Source organism: Mustelus asterias, chromosome 24, assembly GCF_964213995.1.
Source record: "Mustelus asterias chromosome 24, sMusAst1.hap1.1, whole genome shotgun sequence".
Taxonomy (NCBI): domain Eukaryota; kingdom Metazoa; phylum Chordata; class Chondrichthyes; order Carcharhiniformes; family Triakidae; genus Mustelus; species Mustelus asterias.
The window spans coordinates 31,403,898-31,423,433 of NC_135824.1; the positions used below are offsets into that span (position 1 = coordinate 31,403,898).

General features: G+C 49.3%; 1 long non-coding RNA gene across 1 annotated transcript; it reads left to right on the forward strand.

Moving 5' to 3' along the window:
• Positions 1 to 878: 878 nt before the first annotated feature.
• LOC144511058 (uncharacterized) lies at positions 879 to 19,256 on the forward strand. Its single transcript, XR_013500741.1, has 4 exons — positions 879 to 995; positions 9,121 to 9,198; positions 15,170 to 15,258; positions 19,171 to 19,256. It is a non-coding gene; the product is annotated as an uncharacterized LOC144511058 (long non-coding RNA).
• Positions 19,257 to 19,536: the final 280 nt, after the last annotated feature.

A 19,536-nucleotide genomic window follows, 5' to 3' on the forward strand; every position in this document is an offset into this window, starting at 1 on the left:
AAAAGGAGCAGTGAAAGAGAATTAACCATTTAATAAGTACAAGTATCTGTCAACGGAGCCTTAACCCTCTGGTGGAAGGGATCCAGGGTTCCCTGCTTCAGGTTTTTAGGTGTCCAGATCACCAATACCCTATCCTGGTCCCCCCATGCCGACACTATAGTTAAGAAAGCCCACCAATGCCTCTACTTTCTCAGAAAACTAAGGAAATTTGGCATGTCAGCCACGACTTTCACCAACCTTTACAGATGCACCATAGAAAGCATTCTTTCTGGTTGTATCACAGCTTGGTATGGCTCCTGCTCTGCCCAAGACCGCAAGGAACTACAAAAGGTTCATGAATGTAGCCCAATCCATTACGCAGCCTCCCATCCATTGACTGTCTACACTTCCCGCTGCCTCGGCAAAGTAGCCAGCATAATTAAGGACCCCAAGCACCCCGGACATTCTCTCTTCCACCTTCTCCCATCAGGAAAAAGATACAAAAGTCTGAGGTCACGTACCAACCGACTCAAGAACAGCTTCTTCCCTGCTGCCATCAGACTTTTGAATGGACGTACCTTGCATTAAGTTGATCTTTCCCTACACCCTAGCTATGACTGTAACACTACATTCTGCACTCTCTCCTTTCCTTCTTTATGAACGGTATGCTTTGTCTGTATAGCGCACAAGAAACAATACTTTTCACCGAATGCTAATACATGTGACAACAATAAATCAAATCAAATCAAATCAGGGTAACAAAGTTAGTTTCAGCTTTAATTCAACCTCATTCCTGTCACTGGCAGCCACACACTAAAATTAATCATTACCAAATACTGTGCTCAGGCTTGGAGTGAGCAATCGATCGAATGACATGACCTCAGGTTAGAAGCAGAGACAGGGGGGCAGAGAATCGAGGGGGAGCCCCAGAACGACATTCACGCAGGGTGGCATTTCCCTGCTTGATTGCCCCCCACCACTTCCCGCCAAACGGGAATCCCACCACGCCATGGCAGGTACCCCATTGCAATATACTAACATATGCTTAGCAGGGCTCCCCTGTACATGTATCCTCCCCCATGTAAGGAATCCCTCCCCCAACTCCCCCCTCCCTGCCAGTGTGATGTCAGGTCGGTGGAGTTTACAACAGGTTTTGGACAACGGGGAACTGGCAAACAGAAGTTGCTGTTTGCCCTCAGGGGAAGAGGGTCATGCCCACGCACGCAGTACCCTGACAGTGCCCTGGCACTGACCCCCCTGGCATTGCCCCCTGAGGGGGGGGGGGGGGGGGGGGGGGAATCGTAAAGGCCATGTTGCTCATTGATTTATCTCTGAGAGGGGAATTGAAGGCAAAAGTAGGGAGGAACATCGAGGGCCGAAGGGCCTGTACTGCGCTGTAATGTTCTATGTTCTATGTTATGCTTCAGTTGTACAGGGCACTAGTAAGATACAAAAGACTGAGGTCACGTACCAAGCGACTCAAGAACAGCTTCTTCCCTGCTGCCATCAGACTTTTGAATGGACCTACCTTGCATTAAGTTGATCTTTCTCTACACCCTAGCTATGACTGTAACACTACATTCCGCGTTCTCTCGTTTCCTTCTCTATGAACGATATGCTTTGTCTGTATAGCGCGCAAGAAACAATACTTTTCACTATACGTTAATATATGTAACAATAATAAATCAAATCAAATCGAAATAAATAAGACCACGTTTGCGGTACTGTGTACAGTGTTGGTCAGCTTATTTAAAGAAAGATATAAATAGATTGGAAGCAGTTCAGAGAAGGTTTACCAGCCAAATACCTGGAATGAATCATAGAAACCCTACAGTATAGAAAGAGGCCATTCGGCCCATCGAGTCTGCACCGACCACAATCCCCTACCCCCATATCTACCCACTAATCCCTCTAACCTACACATCTCAGGACACCAAGGGCAATTTTTTTTAGCATGGCCAATCAACCTAACCCGCACATCTTTGGACTGGGCGGATGGCAAATGATGGCAGTGAATGGGCGGATTGTCTTACGAAGGATTGGGCGGGTTAGACTTATATCCACTGGAGTTTAGAAGAGTAAGAGATGACTTGATTGAAACATATAGGATGGAGTTTGCCGTCCCGCACGCTACGGGAATCATTGCGGAAGGGGCGGGACCATTGAACTCGGGAGGGATTTTCCGATCTTGGGGTGAACGTGGCTGGAAAATCCCACCCATAAGACCCCTGAGGGGACTTGGCAGGGTGAATGGGAAGAAGATGTTTACCCTTGTGGGGGAATCTAGAACTAGGGGGTCACTGATTAAAATTACGGGGTTGCTCATTTAAAACAGAGATGAGGTGAAATGTTTTCTCTCAGAGGGTCATGGGAATCTTCCTGAAAAGGCGGTGGGAGCAGAATCTTTGAATATTTGCGAGGCAGAGGTGGATAGATTATTGGACGGGAAGAGGGTGAAAGGTTATCGTGGGGGGCTGCGGGGGGGTGCGTGGCGGTAGGTGGGATGCAGATTTGAGGTTACTATCGGAGCAACCATGATGTTGTTAAATTGCGGAGCAGGCTCGATGGGCTGAATGGCCTACTCCTACTCTTTGTTCAGATGTGACTATTTAGGGAAGGACTGACAAAGCCCGAAGAGCGAACTGCCAGCCCTAATCTATCGCTGCAGGTGGCAAGGATTAAAGTCAAAATCCCGCATACTTAAAAGTAACATTTCTGTCACTTTTTCTCCATTGCTGAGAGATTACAGTAAATTTATCTCAGTGAGTTCTGAGTCTGTGGTTTCTTTCGACAGAAATCTCTGCAGTTCTGCTAACTGCAGATTTATATAATTCCAATCTATTGGACAGTAAAATGCAGCTGATAAAATGCTGAGGCAATGTGACAGCCAGGGTGAAGTCAGTAAGTACTGATGAGCAATGAGGGGCAAGAACTGTAGACATTCAATGACAGAAATAATTAAAATACAAGACACTGAAGCACCGGCCAAGGGAACAGGCGATTCCGACAGAAAAGAAACAAGGACTGTCGGGAAAAAAAAATTGAAGACACATCTCAAGAAAGGAGACATCTTGAAATATCAATTTACAGTATGGAATTCAACACAGAGAAAAGGCGAGAGAGAGAGAGGGAGGGGACAGGGAGGGAGGGAGAGAAGGGAGGGTGAGAGGGGAGGGAGAGAGGGAGGGTGAGAGGGGGAGGGAGAGAGGGAGGGTGAGAGGGGGAGGGAGAGAGGGAGGGTGAGAGGGGGAGGGAGAGAGGGAGGGGTGAGAGGGGGAGGGAGAGAGGGAGGGTGAGAGGGGGAGGGAGAGAGGGAGGGTGAGAGGGGGAGGGAGAGAGGGGAGGGTGAGAGGGGAGGGAGAGAGGGAGGGTGAGAGGGGAGGGAGAGAGGGAGGGTGAGAGGGGGAGGGAGAGAGGGAGGGTGAGAGGGGGAGGGAGGAGGAGGGTGAGAGGGGAGGGAGAGAGGGAGGGTGAGAGGGGGAGGGAGAGAGGGGGGGGGAGGGAGAGAGGGAGGGTGAGAGGGGGAGGGAGAGAGGGAGGTGAGAGGGGGAGGGAGAGAGTGAGGGTGAGAGGGGGAGGGAGAAGAGGGAGGGTGAGAGGGGGAGGGAGAGAGGGAGGGTGAGGGGGGAGGAGAGAGGGGGAGGGAGGGAGAGAGGGAGGGTGAGGGAGAGAGGGAGGGTGAGGGGGGAGGGAGAGAGGGAGTGTGAGAGGGGGGAGGGAGAGAGGGAGGGTGAGAGGGGGAGGGAGAGAGGGAGGGTGAGGGGGGAGGGAGAGAGGGAGGGTGAGGGGGGAGGGAGAGAGGGAGTGTGAGAGGGGGAGGGGAGAGAGGGAGGGTGAGAGGGGAGGGAGAGAGGGGAGGGTGAGAGGGGAGGGAGAGAGGGAGGGTGAGAGGGGGAGGGAGAGAGGGGAGGGTGAGAGGGGGAGGGAGAGAGGGAGGGTGAGAGGGGGAGGGAGAGAGGGAGGGTGAGGGGGGAGGGAGAGAGGGAGGGTGAGAGGGGGAGGGAGAGAGGGAGGGTGAGAGGGGAGGGAGAGAGGGAGGGTGAGAGGGGGAGGGAGAGAGGGAGGGTGAGAGGGGGAGGGAGAGAGGGAGGGTGAGAGGGGGAGGGAGAGAGGGAGGGTGAGAGGGGGAGGGAGAGAGGGAGGGTGAGAGGGGGAGGGGAGAGGGAGTGTGAGGAGGGGGAGGGAGAGAGGGAGGGTGGAGAGGGGGGGAGGGGGAGGGAGGGGGGAGTGTGAGGATAGAAATGCTAAAATAGTGACAGGAGGAAGTGAAAATAATTTCACATGAAGGACAGAAATTGAGAAAATGACTCCAGAATCACATTAATTCCCAACATTGGAAATGGAGTAAAAATTACCAGGGTATGTGATGCACCATCAATCGAGCAAAGACTAGTTTGTATGCAAAACAAATAGGCTTTTATTAACAAAAGACTTGGAGCACAGCCATGCCGATGAACTGGTCCAGACTGAGGCAGGGGGGTTGATGCACTATCAATCAAGCAAAGACTAGTTAGTACGCGAGAACAAATAGGCTTTTATTCGCAAAAGACTTGGAGCACACCCATGCTGATGAACTGGTCCGGCGACTGAGGCAGGGGGGGTGTGGGGAGCAGTCACCTTTATACCTGGACCAGGGGGGGAGGAGTCTCTGGCAGGGCCGGCAGGGGCATGCCCAGGCATGTCACACACACACAGGCAATAAGCTTAACAGTGGTTTACCACAGGGGTGGGGAGCAGTCACCTTTATACCTGGACCGGGGGGGGGGGGGGGGAGGAGCCTCAGGTAGGGCCAGGCATGTCACATATACAGGTAATAAGCTAACAGCGGTTTACCACAGTATGTTTTAAGGAAGAGGTTATTAATGTTATCCTTCGTAGTCTTGTCATAATACGGACAAGTGCAGATGGTCTGTGAGGAAACTGGCCAATAAATAAAGAACAAAGAAAATTACAGCACAGGAACAGGCCCTTCGGCCCTCCAAGCCTGCACCAACCATGCTGCCCGACTGAACCAAAACCCCCTACCCTTCCGGGGACCATATCCCTCTATTCCCATCCTATTCATGTATTTGTCCAGACGCCCCTTAAAAGTCACTATCGTATCCGCTTCCACTACCTCCCCCCGGCAACGAGTTCCAGGCACCCACTACTCTCTGTGTAAAAAATGTTAAGATTAAACCAATGATTATTAACTAATCCAGTCCTTGGGGAGAATTTTCCCGTTCTGCCTGCCACGGGAATCGAAGCAGGAGGGGGTCGGATCATAGAAAGGTCTGTTGACCTCGGGTGGGATTTTCCGTCCAATTGATTTAGTGGGATCCACACACTTTTACCGCTGAAGGAATTCTTCAAATTGTCACCTCCCTGACAACCTCCTTGCCTCTCCTCACCCTCAATGTGCTGTCTCACTAGTTGAATTCCCGATCGTTCACAAAGGCTCCCATTGTCAATCACAATAGTTCCTCAGGATCTGGTGGCCTGCAGGCTGCTGACTAGAGTCAGCCCTTCGAGGCTTCAATCCAAAGGAACTTGGGTCTTTCACAACAAAAACAGGAGGGAGGGAGTCCCTGCGGGGAGGGGGGAATAAAGTTAGTTCTGGGGAACCTGGGGGGAGGCGGCCAGATTCAGACCCGGGGGGGAAGATCTTGGATTTGGTCTGGGGGAGGCAGATGGGAGGTCAGGTGGGAGGATCTAGGGGTGCAGGTCAGACTGGGGGTGGAGGGGGAAATGGGGAATCAGACAGGGAGTGAGGCAGTGAGGGGGGGGTTCGGACTGGGACGGAGAGGAGATCCTCACCAGAAGGGAGTGGGAGGGGGGGGGTCAAATTGGAAAGGGAGGTGGGGTCAAATCCAGAGGGAGGGGAGCAGGTGGCACTGGGAAGGGAGGGTCAGTCAGATCGGGAAGGGGGTGCAGACTAGGTGAGGGGGGAGTCGGCTGGGAATGAAGTGGGGTTGGACAGTGGAGAGGGAAGGAGGCAGGGTTCGGACTGGGAGAGTGGGGGCGCAGACTGGGAGTGAGGGGGGGTTCAGACTGGGAAGGAGGAAGGGATCAGGCCTATAGTGGGGGAGGATGGGGGTGGGGGGTGGAGACAGACCAGTAGTGGGGGATGGGGGTCAGAGTCAGGCCAGGCTAGGGGGTTGCTTTGTTTGGGGGGTAGTGGCACATCCCCTGGAGGGGTTGGGAGTAATGTGGCGGTGTGCCCTTGGGGATCTGGGGTGTCCCATGCAGAGATAAGTCTGGGTCTTTCAAAGCCGCAATAAACTTAGAAGTGATTTTTTTCCTTCTAACTCTTTCAGAGTAACCATCAGGGCAAAACTGACAGAACCATCCAAACTTAGCGATTTAAGTCACTTTGTCAGATAGTTCCCAACCCAGTGCAATTGTCCAGGAGAAGGTAGTGCTTCTAAACAATTGCCGGGTAAACCCTGAGGCGGGAGCGTCCGAGAGGAATTCCTCAATGTATCTTTGGGGTATCCCCAAATCTGACTTTGGAGAAACCAGGAAGTTATGGGCCAAAAGCTTTGATCCAGAGTAGGTATTGATAGCAGAATAAAGGGTCAGAATTGAGTGAAAGCAAAAGTATCAGAAGGAGATACAGTCTGGTACAATGTGAAAAAATTCAAAATGGAGGACAGAGGTCATGGTCTGAAGTAGATGAATTCAGGAGTGTGTAATGCTCACAGCTCCAGGGACCTGGGTTCGATTCCCGGCTCGGGTCACTGTCTGTGTGGAGTTTGCACATTCTCCTCGTGTCTGCGTGGGTTTCCTCCGGGTGCTCCGGTTTCCTCCCACAGTCCAAAGATGTGTGGGTTAGGTTGATTGGCCATGCTAAAATTGCCCTTAGTATCCTGAGATGCGTAGGTTAGAGGGGTTAGTGGGTAAATATGTAGGGATATGGGAGTAGGGCCTGGGTGGGATTGTGGTTGGTGCAGACTCGATGGGCCGAATAGCCTCTTTCTGTACTGTAGGGATTCTATGAAGAAGATGAGGTGCTGTTCGTCCAACTTGTGTCGGGCTTCACTGGAACATTGTAACAGACTGTAGACAGAAAAATACACATTGACACATATATATGTGTCAAACCTGTGAGACTTCCTGTTCGTCATGCTTACTTTCTGTTGTCACAGGTGACACAGTGGTTAGCACTGCTGCCTCACAGCGTCAAGGACCCAGGTTCAACTCCGGCCTTGGGTCACTGTCCGTGTGGAGTCTGCACGTTCTCCCCGTGTCTGCGTGGGTTTCCTCCGGGTGCTCCTGTTTCCTCCCACAGTCCGAAAGACGTGCTGGTTAGGTGCATTAGCCATGCTAAATTCTCCCTCAGTGTTACCTGAACAGGTGCTGGAGTGTGGCGACCAGGGGATTTTCACAGTAACTTCATTGCAGTGTCAATGTCAGCCTTACTTGTGACACCAATAAATAAATAACATTCATAATACCCAGTGCATAATGTTTCTATTACTCTTCACAGAAAGTCTGCTAACTTTATTCTTCTGACCTCCCACCACCAGTGGTGCTCTGACATGAGCAGTCAAGCTCTGCCCACCATGCTCTAACAAGAACGATGGGTGCGGAAATCCATGGGCCGCGATCATAACCCTTGCACTGGGATCTTGTCCATCGTGCCCTCTAGCACCGATCTCCCTGGACTAGGAGGAGCGTACCTCACTGAAGGAGGAAGGGACAGGATGGGACATGACTGTGCCACTGTGGCCAGATTAAGATGAGTAAAAGACTTATTGGGCGAGACAGTAATAGTTTTCTCTGGCAGGAAATGCAGAACAAGGGGAGATAGGCTTAAAGTTAGAGCCATTCTAGTTAGTTTCAAGTTTCTAGGTGTCCAGATCACCAACAACCTGTCCTGGTCCCTCCACGCCGATGCTATAGTTAAGAAAGCCCACCAACGCCTCTACTTTCTCAGAAGGCTAAGGAAATTCAGCATGTCCGCTACGACTCTTACCAATTTTTACTGATGCACCATAGAAAGCATCCTTTCCAGATGTTTAACAGCTTGGTATGGCTCCTGCTCTGTCCAAGACCGCAAGAAACTATAAAAAGTTGTGAACAAAGCCCAGTCCATCACGTAAGCCAGCCTCCCATCCATTGACTCCGTCTACACTTCCCGCTGCCTCAGAAAAGCAGCCAGCATAATTAAGGATCCCACGCACCCCGGACATTCCCTCTGTGCAGGGTGCGTGGCAAAAAAGATACAAAAGTCTGAGGTCACGTACCAACCGACTCAAGAACAGCTTCTTCCCTGCTGCCGTCAGACTTTTGAATGGTCCTATCACAAATCAAGCTGATCTTTCTCGTCACCCTACGTGTAACTGCAGCACTATATTCTGCACCCTCTCCTTTCCTTCTTCCCTATGTACTCTATGAATGGTATGCTTTGCCTATATAGCAAGAAACAATAATTTTCACTGTATCCCAATACATGTGACAATAATAAATCAAATTAATTCACTGAAAGGTTATGTTAGGAAGCTGATCTTCACACAAAGCTCACTCTACATGGGATAGTGGTTAAGTCACTGGACGAGTAATCCAGAGGCTGAGGTACATGTTCTGGGGATATGGGTTCAAACCCCACTGCCGTGGGTAGAATTTGAATTCACAGAATCACAGAATTCAATGGATAAATCAGGAATATAAAGTAATGATGACCATGATACCTTTAGGGAAGGAAATCTGCCATCCCTATCTGGCCTGGCCTACTATGACTCCAGACCCATGGCAATGTGGCTGAATCTGAAGGGCCTAGCAAGCCGCAAGTGGAATGGGCAACAAAAGCTGGGCTGGTGGCACAGTGGTTAGCACTGCTGCCTCAAAGCGCCAGGGGCACAGGTTCAATTCCGGCCTTGGGTCACTGCCTGTGCGGAGTCTGCACATTCTCCCCCGTGTCTGCGTGGGTTTCCTCCGGGTGCTTCAGTTTCCTCCCACAGTCCAGAGATGTGCGGGCTCAGTTGATTGGCCATGCTAAATTGGCCCTTAGTATCAGAAGGGTAAATGCAGGGTAAATGTGCATTTAGGGGGATAGGACCTGGGTGGGATTGTTGTCGGTTCAGGCTTGATGGGCCGAATGGCCTCCTTCTGCACTGTAGGGATTCTATGATTGCCATTGTTGCTTTCATCCCATTACAGAAAACTGTTCACGCTGGAGGTGAATTGAAAATGTCCAAATCTTAATTGAAGGGCAGTGTTATGGAATATGGGACCAGGGTGAGTAAATGAATTGAAGATACAGATCAGCATGGAATGACTGAACAGGTACATGGGACTGATTGTCCTCCTCTTGTTCCTATGTGAGCAGGCCATGGCAGGCACATGAATTCTTCTTCTAAAAGCTGTCAAATGTTATCAAACTCATGACAGCGTTAAAGCTGGCCCGACAGACTGGAGGATTCGGAAAGCGGTACAAGATTTGCCATCATTGGGATATGTGTTGTACGAGCAGTAGGAGCTAATCACCGCGCAGTTAAAGGCTGTCTCGACAAGAAGCTGGGAAACCTTCAAAGCCTCGATACACGCAGGAATGACAGGAGCAACCTGACCGATCTGGCGCTGTGGGTTTTGCTGTTCTGTGTGTTCAGCAGAATGTTGGCTGCAATAATAATGTCCAACACAACAGAGCTCGTCAGCTTTGCTTTATCACTCGCTGGTGTTGTCTGAGATATTCCACAAACAAATTCTAGACATGATTAATATGTCTTGGGTGGCACACAATGCAGTATAGATCTGTCACCGTTTAATTCACTTTCCCCCGCATTCTCCCAAGAGTTAAGCGAAGCGTGACTGACGCTATTCTCATCTCATTTGATATTGTCGCTGCAGTTTTATGGATATCACACTATGTCAAAGCAGCAAAGAATGGCCCCTTTCACTGGCAAATTTGACATGTTGGATTTCCAAACAGATAGCAAATGAAAAAGAACAGCAGAACATGCTGGAAATACTCAGGAGGTTAGGCAGCCACTGTGGAGAGAGAAACAGAGTTAACATTTTGAGTTGACAACCTTTCATTGGAACTTGCATACTGATATACAAATATAGAAGCAGAGAAAATAGCAGGAGGAGGCCATTCGGCCCTCCAAGCCTGCTCTGCCATTCATTATGATCATGTCTGATCATCCAACTCAATAGCCTGATCCCGCCTTTCCCCATATCCTTTGATCCCCTTTGCCCCAAGTGCTATATCTAACTGCTTCTTGAAAACATTCAATGTTTTTGCCTCAACTGATTTGATTTATTAGTATTTATTATTGTCACATGTATTAACATACAGTGAAAAGTATTGTTTCTTGCGCGCTATACAGACAAAACATACCGTTCATAGAGAAGGAAACGAGAGAGTGCAGAAGATGGAGTTGCAGTCATAGCTAGGGTGTAGAGAAAGATCAACTTAATGCGAGGTAAGTCCATTCAAAAGTCTGACAGCAGCAGGGAAGAAGCTGTTCCTGAGTCGGTTGGTACGTGACCTCAGACTTTTATATCTTTTTCCCGAAGAAAGAAGGTGGGAGAGAGAATGTCCGGGGTGCGTGGGGTCCTTGATAATGCTGGCTGCTTTGCCGAGGCAGCGGGAAGTGTAGACAGAGTCAATGGATGGGAGGCTGGTTTGCGTGATGGATTGGGCTACATTCACGACCTTTTGTAGTTCCTTGTGGTCTTGGGCAGAGCAGGAGCCATACCGAGCTGTGGTACAACCAGAAAGAATGCTTTCTATGTATCTGACATCAACACTGCAATGGAGATAGAGAATTCCATTGACTGACCATTATCTGGGTGAAGAAATTTCTCCTCATCTTAGTCCTAAATGGTCTACCCTGTATCCTCAGACTGTGACCCCTGGTTCTGGACACCCCCACCATTGGGAACATCCTTTTTGCATCTACCCTGACTCATCCTGTTGGAATTTTATAGGTTTCTATGAGATTTCGCCCCCTCATTCTTCTGAACGCCAGCGAATGCAATCCTAACCAACTCAATCTCTCCTCATACGTCAGACCTGCCATCTCAGGAATTAGTCTGGCAACCTTCTCCGCACTAACTCTACAGCAAGAACATCCTTCCTTAGATAAGGAGACCAAAACTGCACACAATATTCCAGGTGTGGCCTCCCCAAGGCCCTGTATAAATGCATCAAGATATCCCTGCTTCTGTACTCGAATCCTCAAATATACAAATGTCCTGATGAAAAGTCAGCCACCTTTCACTTTAACTCTGTGCTTTTTGCTCCACAGATGCTGCCAGACCTGTTGACTATTTCCAGCATTTTGTTTTGACCTCAGATTTCCAGCATCTGCGGTATTTTACTTCAGTGAATAAAGAAAGACTTGCATTTGGGTAGTGCCTGTCCCAACTTCAGACCATTCCAAAGTGCTCTAAATCCAATCAAGTACTTTGTGGAGCATAATTATTTTGTAATATAAGAAACGCAGCAGTCAATTTTCATGAAGCTTGCTCCCACAAACAGCAACACTACAAATGACCCATACCATCAACTTATCCGATGGGTGAAGGCTAAATGTTGGCCAAGCCATTGGGGAGAAGCTCTTCTACAAAACAATATCAAACAAGACACTAGTTGGACCTCAGCTGGAATAGTGTGTATAATTCTGGGTGCCACACCACAGGGAGGATGTGAACGCACTGGATTTGATTTGATTGACTTTATTATTGTCACATGTATTGGGATACAGTGAAAGGTTATTGTTTCTTGCGTGCGATACCGACAGAGCATACCGTTCATAGAGAAGGAAAGGACAGAGTGCAGAATGTACAGTTATAGCTAGGGTGTAGGGAAAGATCAACTTAATGCAAGGTAGGTCCATTCAAAAGTCTGACAGCAGCAGGGAAGAAGCTGTTCTTGAGTCGGTTGGTACGTGACCTCAGACTTTTGTATCTTTTTCCCGATGTAAGAAGGTGGAAGACAAAAAATATCCAGGGTGCGTGGGGTCCTTAATTATGTTGGCTGTTTTGCCGAGGCAGCGGGAAGTGTAGACAGTCAATGGATGCTCATGAGGTTCATAAGAATGGCTCCAGGAATGAGAAACTTCAGTTATGAGGATAGATTGGAGAGGTTCTCCTTGGCGAGAAGAACACTAAGGGGAGATATGATATAGGTTCAAAGCCATGAAGGTGCTGGACAGAGTGGATAAGGAGAAACTGTTTCTGGTCATAAAAGGATCAAGAACGAGAGGCACAGATTCAAAATGATTTGCAAAAGAATGTGATGTGGGGAAAAACTTTTTCACACAGCCAGTGTTTGGGGCCTGGAATGCACTGCCTGGAAGTGTGGTGGAGGCGGGTTCAACCGAGGCATTCAAGAGGGTATTAGATGATTACTTGAATCGAAACAATGTGCAGGGGAACAGAGAAAAGGCAGGGGAATGGCACTAAGTCAGAATGCTCGTTTGGAGAGCTGGTGTAGACATCATGGGCCTAATGGCCTCCTTCTGCTCTGCTGGAATTCACTGTGACCTGTGGTGTTGATCTGAGGGGACTAATTGGGCTTTGGTTTAATATCTGACCTGTGACAGTGTCGCATTCCCCCAATACTGCACTGGAGCATCAGGCTGGAGTTTGTGCTCAATTCAAGACATGGGACTTGAACCTGTGACCTTCCGACTCACAGACAAAGTGCTGACGTTGCGAATTCGCTGTCACAAAACAGAGGATTAAGGATGACAGAACATATCCATCTAACTAGTGTAGTGTGACAATTAGTCAAGTATTTGTCTTTGAAACGGGGGAAACATTCTGCTTTACACACAGGATTGCTTTTGGTTCAAGTCTGGGAGGGCATTTTGGAATTGTTTATATTTCCTCAAGGGGCGACCTGTTTGTGGTGTACAAGATTATAAGGAGCATGGATAGTGAGGATAAGGAGCAGCTGTTCCCTTTAGTTGAAGGGTCAATCAAAAGGGGACATAGGTTCAAGGTGAGGGGCAGGAGGTTTAGGGGGGATGTGAGGTAAAACTTTTTTATCCACAGGGCAGTGACGGTTTGGAATGCGCTGCCTGGGAGGGTGGTAGAGGCGGGTTGCCTCACATCCTTTAAAAAGTACCTGGGTGAGCACTTGGCACGTCATAACATCTTCTACCAGCCAAGTGCTGGTAGATGGGATTAGGTGGGAGGTCAGGTGTTTCTCATGTGTTGGTGCAGACTCGATGGGCCTCTGCTGCACTGTATGATTCGATGATTCTATATTAGCGCTATCAGGCAGACAGATGGGAAATGTACTCCCAGGCGATTGCCATTGCCACCCTACTCTTTAGCTAGCTATTTGGAGTTCTTTAGCATTCACATTTCCCTTATATCCTTAGAAATCATAGAATCCTACAGTGCAGAAGGAGGCCATTCAGCCCATTGAGTCTGCACCAACAACAATCCCACCCAAGCTCTATCCCTGTATCCCTCTGTACTTACCCTGTTAATCTCCCTAACACTAAGGGGCAATTTAGCATGGCCAATCAATCTAACCCGCACATCTTTGGAGTGTGGGAGGAAACCAGAGCACCCGGAGGAAACCCACGCAGACATGGGGACAACATGCAAACTCCACACAGATAGTCACCCGAGGCCGGAATTGAACCCGGGTCCCTGGCGCTGTGAGGCAGCAGTGCTAACCACTGTGCTGCCGCCATTCTTGTGGAAACAGATTGGTCCCCCACTCAGTAGTCAGAACTTAAAGAGTGTAGCTCCCAGTGGTGGGACCAGAAGTGGGCGCCACTTCCACTCACCCATCACATGCCTGCACGCACACAATAACCCACACAATTACAATGCTGGTACGTGTCTGCTGTGCAATCACACTGTGGGGATGGACAGGAAGTGTCCACCCCCCGCTCCCCCAGCCACCAGCTCTAAAGGGGCCGCCTCCCGATTTCGACCACCGATGTGACACCGATGTCACGCTGGCATGGTCCCGTTGTCCAATCAGGGACAACCTCAGTCCCAGTCCCAGTGAAGACCAATCAGGTGCAATTTAAACACACCAATGAGGTTAAGACCAGTGACGTCACAGGTATATGAACTAAGCCCGTGAACAGCTCTCTCTCTCTTGCCTTGGGAACAGCTAAAGAAGTGTAACTCTGCCGTACCTTTGGGTGCTGAATAAAGCCACTGAAATTTAACAACTGGACTCTGACTCTCTGTGGAAAAGAAGAGATCTAACAGTTCCCTTGCCTTTGAAAGCCTTGGAGACAGGTGGATAACAGAGCTATCCCCTGGCCTTGTATACATCTGTTCAAACGTTCTACTGCTGCCCGCTTCATCTAACAGTAAAACTAAAAAAAATAGCTTTTCTGGTGTGGTAAAATGATCTGAACAAAAACTGATGGATGCAAATTTACAGCACAAGGAGACAGTGATACAGCATCAATAATGGTGACTTGCTAAATAGACTACACCTGCTCTGTCATATTTTTTAAAAATTCAACATGTTTACTCCTTGTTACATCTGTTACCTAAAGATGACATTGATCTCAATCCACATCATTACTCTCATTATATCAGCTTCTACAGGATATCAATCCACAAGACTACACAACACAAAGGCTCTTGTGCCCAACTCATTTCACTCTAAGCGATGACAATATGGCTTTGTTTTAACACTCCGTTTGAGTGATAGCCAGCCCATCCCTGTCGATATTTTCTGTTCGTCTTTCAGAATGTTTCTAAAGCTCCCTTACATCAGGCTGATGATTCGACAATCCCCAACCTGTCCATTCTGTTTTTTGTGTTCATTTACTTTACCTCTAACTGTTGTCTTCAGTGAGTTTTGTTACAGCTGACTTAGGACCGACAGGGACTTAATCCTCTCCTTCAACACCCTTCCCACCTCCAAATCTCCCCCTCCCCTCACTGCACCCCTGCCTGTGCCCCCACCATCCATACTACTTTTGTTTGGAGCAGGGCTATGAAATTTCTTTCCCTCCAGTCTTTTGGCACAGCTCCCATCTCAAGGGAACTAAGAAACATCGTGGTTAGTTTTCCATTACTTCCTCGCTAACCCCCTTCAGTGTCAGCGTTTGGTTCAGGTTGCAAGCTTGGCTCTTGCCTGCATCCTCATGCAGGGTGAATATAATGGCTGTCCAGGAACCTTACAGAACTGCTTCACATATCGAGAACGCAGAAACCACCAAAAGAGCAACGTAATATGCTGGATTAATTCCTGCTCCTGTTACTTTAGTTTCAGGGTGGAGAGGTTTGGATCAGGAGTTTGGCAACCCCACACAGTACATAAGACTGTTCAAAGTACTGGATGGCACCTGAATGCAGGTCAGACACTTTCATCTGCAGTTAAGCACACTTAGTGGCCCCACACTTTGATGCGCAGTGGCATCAACTGTTAGGGCTTTCCCCAGATCCACATTAACCCAGGAATTGAGCTTCCTGTCTTGTGGACATTGGTCGGAGGAAGGGCACAGTGTGTGCCCCTTAATGGCCAACTCAAGATTTGATTTGATTTGATTTGATTTATTATTGTCACATGTATTAACATACAGTGAAAAGTATTGTTTCTTGCGCGCTATACAGACAAAGCATACCGTTCATAGAGAGGGAAACGAGAGAATGCAGAATGTAGTGTTACAGTCATAGCTAGGGTGTAGAGAAAGGTCAACTTAATGCAAGGTAAGTCCATTCAAAAGTCTGATGCGTGATGGACTGGGTTGCATTGATGACCTTTTGTAAGAATAACACAAGGAGATTTCAGAAGCATTATTGTATTCCCATCCATTGACTCCATCTGCACTTCTCGCTGCCTTGGCAACGCAGGCGGCTTTATCAAAGATCCCGCCCACCCCAGTAATTCTCTCTTCCACTTTCTTCCGGCAGGAAAAAGGTACAAAGTCTGAGGTCACGTACCAACCAACTCAAGAACAGCTTCTTCCCTGCTGCCATCAGCCTTTTGAATGGACCTACCTTATATTAACCTGAACTTTCTCTTCACCCTATCAGTAACTGCAACACTATATTCTGCACCCTCTCCTTTCCTTGTTCCCTATGTACTCTATGAACGGTATGTTTTGTCTGTATAGTGTGCAAGAAACAATACTTTTCACTGTATCCCAATACATCTGACAATAATAAATCAAATCAAGTTCACAGTACAATCCTATCAACCTTGTGCTGAAGGGAATAGCAGCCAAAGTCAGGTTATCATTCTGCCGCATCTACATTGCACTCTCCGAGGCTGCTAAATCATAGAATCCTCCAGTGCAGAAGGAGGCCATTCGGCCCACTGAGTCTGCACCAACCACAATCCCATCCAGGCCCTATCCCCATAACCCCATGCACTTACCCTAGCTAGCCCCCCTAACACTAAGGGGCAATTTAGGGTGGCCAATCCACCTAACCCGTGCATCTTTGGACTGTGGGAGAAAACCGGAGCACCCGGAGGAAACCCACGCAGACACGAGGAGAATGTGCAAACTCCACACAGACAGTGACCCAAGCCAAGAATCAAACGCGGATCCTGGCACTGTGAGTCAGCAGTGCTAACCACTGTGCCACCGTGCCACCCTTCTGAGGTGTGGTGGATAAAACTAAAAGCAGCACTCTAGATAAAAGAGGAGGACGGGGGGGTGTGGCGGGGGGGCGGGGGGGGGCCGCGGGGAGGGTGGTGGTAAAACCAAGGCTTTGTGCACATTACATAAAGTATATGTTCACAATCTAATAATACTGTGAAAATACGGGGTGGAATTTTCCAAAAAAATGGTTAAGTGTCAGGTGCAGTCAGAACGTGTTTCACCCCAGAAAAACAGGCGGGTTTTCCAGCAAGATCTTCCTGCATGTAGCCATTTTATTGACAGGGGAAATGTTTCATGCCATCGTTGTTAGGGGCAGGACTTGCCAGCCCTGGTTTCACAGAGATCAGAGTGCCCTTTTTAAAGGGTGCCCTGAACTCAACTTGTATTTAAGAATTCCTTCTCCCTTCCATGGACATTAGTCCTCCCATCATTAATGACATGTTTCCCTTCCCTCCCCCAACCACAGAATGTCAGCATTGGAGCCCTTCCAATGGTTTAGAACATAGAAAAGCTACAGCACAAACAGGCCCTTCGGCCCACAAGTTGCGCCGAACATGTCCCGACCTACTAGGCTTACCTATAACCCTCTATCTTACCTATATTTGTCCTATATTCCCTTCCCCCTTTTAGGACCCACCCCCTTCAGGCCCCCAACCCCTTCCACAGAATCCCTATAGTGCAGAAAGAGGCCAGTCGGGCTATCGAGTCTGCACCGACTCTCCGAAAGAGCATCCCACCCAAGCCCTCCCTTACACCCTATCCCTAACCCCACACATTTACCATGGCCAATCCACCTAACCTACACATTTTTGGAGTGCGGAAGGAAGCCAGAGCAACCGGAGGAAACCCATGCAGACACAGGGAGAACTTGCAAACACCACACAGGCAGTGACCCGAGGCTGAGCCAGGGGTCCTTAGCTCTGTGAGGGCAGCAGTGCTAACCACTGTGCCACCACACCATCGATTCAGGCCCTGCTCCCTTTATGCCCCTTCCTTTCAGGCCGCACCAATTGGCAGTGCCAGGATGCCAGGGGTTAGTGTCAGGACACTGCCCTGCCACGTCGCCGACCAACTGTGGTTACAATGGCCACCGAGCACCCCCCCCCACCCCCTCCCCCGCCTCAACATGGTCATCAGATCTAGTATCCATTGGCGGTCATCAGTAGTGATTCCAGCTGGTGCCATGTCACGCAGGAGGGATGGAAACATTTGACATTCCTGGAACATTCTGCGTTAAGCCGATTTTGAGTAGGTAAATACATTGCAATGAATGATAATGAGGTTCATGCCCCACTGGGTGCGAGCCTGATTATATCTGCTGGGAGAGCCAGATCACAAAATGGTGCGCGCCCCGCACGAATCCCGTTTCAGGCCTCTCCGGGATTTTCCCGACATTGCGGGATTGGCACCAGGTGCAACGCAGCCAGAAAGCCGCACCCAGTGATTTCAAATCTTTGGTGTTTACAGTCTTATATCCTTTCTTCCTCTGAAATATCAGAATAATTATCTTTAATTTTTGAATGGCTACAAAGTTCTATAAAGGAGAGTCGGGGGAGAAGGGTGGAATTAATGATGTGACTACAATCAGTGACGTGTTGAATGAACTTCGATGGCTTTGATCTGATGTCAATTTGATTCTAATTTCCATTTCTTTCAATTATGCCTCTTTAAATGACATTGCGATGACATTGGCTGGGATTCTCCCAAAAAATCTAAGTTCCCAAAGGGCAGGAAAACAGGAGATTGTTTTGGGCATCCTTACCTGAACGAATCTTCAGCACTCTGTGCTTTAGAGAGATTCACGCCTGTCAGTGGGGTGGAGGCTGTCAGTGCTGAGATTGGCGCATGCGCATTGGCACCCCCATCGCCAACCTTCCAAATGCTGTTACCCCCAAACACCCCCCAGCCCTGATCGCTGGCCTACTCGACCCCACTCAGGCCAGCCCTTATCATCCTCCCCGTGGCCAGCCCCAGCCCCCGGAACCCCCCCCCCTCAACCTTCCCCCGTGGCCAGCCCCCATCAAGCCCCGATCACCCCTTCACTCCTTCCTCCACCAATCCCATTGCAGCCGTCCTCCCCTGTACTGATTGCCTGCAGTAGGCCCTGCCCCCTCCGGCCCTACTTGGCACTGCCCAGTGGACAATGCCAAGGTGCCCGGTGGGCAATGCCAGTGTGCCCTAACGCAGTGTCAGGATGCCAGGCTGGCACTGCCCAAGGGGCATCCCCCCCCTTCCCCGACCTCCTGGGGAGAGCCTCAATGGCCTCTGTCCCCACCAGCAGGGTGAGCACACCTCATCCCCATTGGTGGGGAGCAGTTGTAAACCCCACTGGTGGGAATCTCTCTCGGTGGGAGGGCGAGACACGAGTGTGCCTGGAAAATACCGTCCCGGGCCCGCTAATCATATGGAAATTGGGATTTCCATATTGTAAGCAGCCCGGCGCTACTGATTACGTCAGGAAAAAGGGCTGCCAGGGAGACTCGCGATTGGCCAGATGTCAGTCACACGTCCCACGAAAGGCCCCCTGCTGATGTCTCCCAGCAGCGGGCTGGGAGAATCCCGGCCAGTGTCTTAGAATCGGTTAGGAAATTTAAGGATGGGAAAAGACTATTCCACCCATTGACATGTATTCCTCTTCTACACCAATGCTTTGATTAAGGCGTCTCATTGGGCTGGATTTCAGGCCCCCTCGTCTCGTTCTGGATGGTGTCGAGCTTGAGTGTTGTTGGGAGCTGCTCTCATCCAGGTAAGTGGAGAGTATTCCATCACACTCTTGACTTGTGCCTTGCAGATAGTGGAGGGACTTTGGAGAGTCAGGAGATGATTTATTCGCCATAGAATTCCCAACCTTTGACCTGCTCTTATAACCATGTATTTATTTGGTTGGTCCAGTTCAGTTTCTGGGGTCAATGTTAACTCACAGGATAGTGAGGGATTCAATGATGACAATGCCATTGGATATAAAGGGAAATGGTTCGATTCTGTTTTGTTGGAGATGGTCATTTCCTGACACTTGTGTGATGCA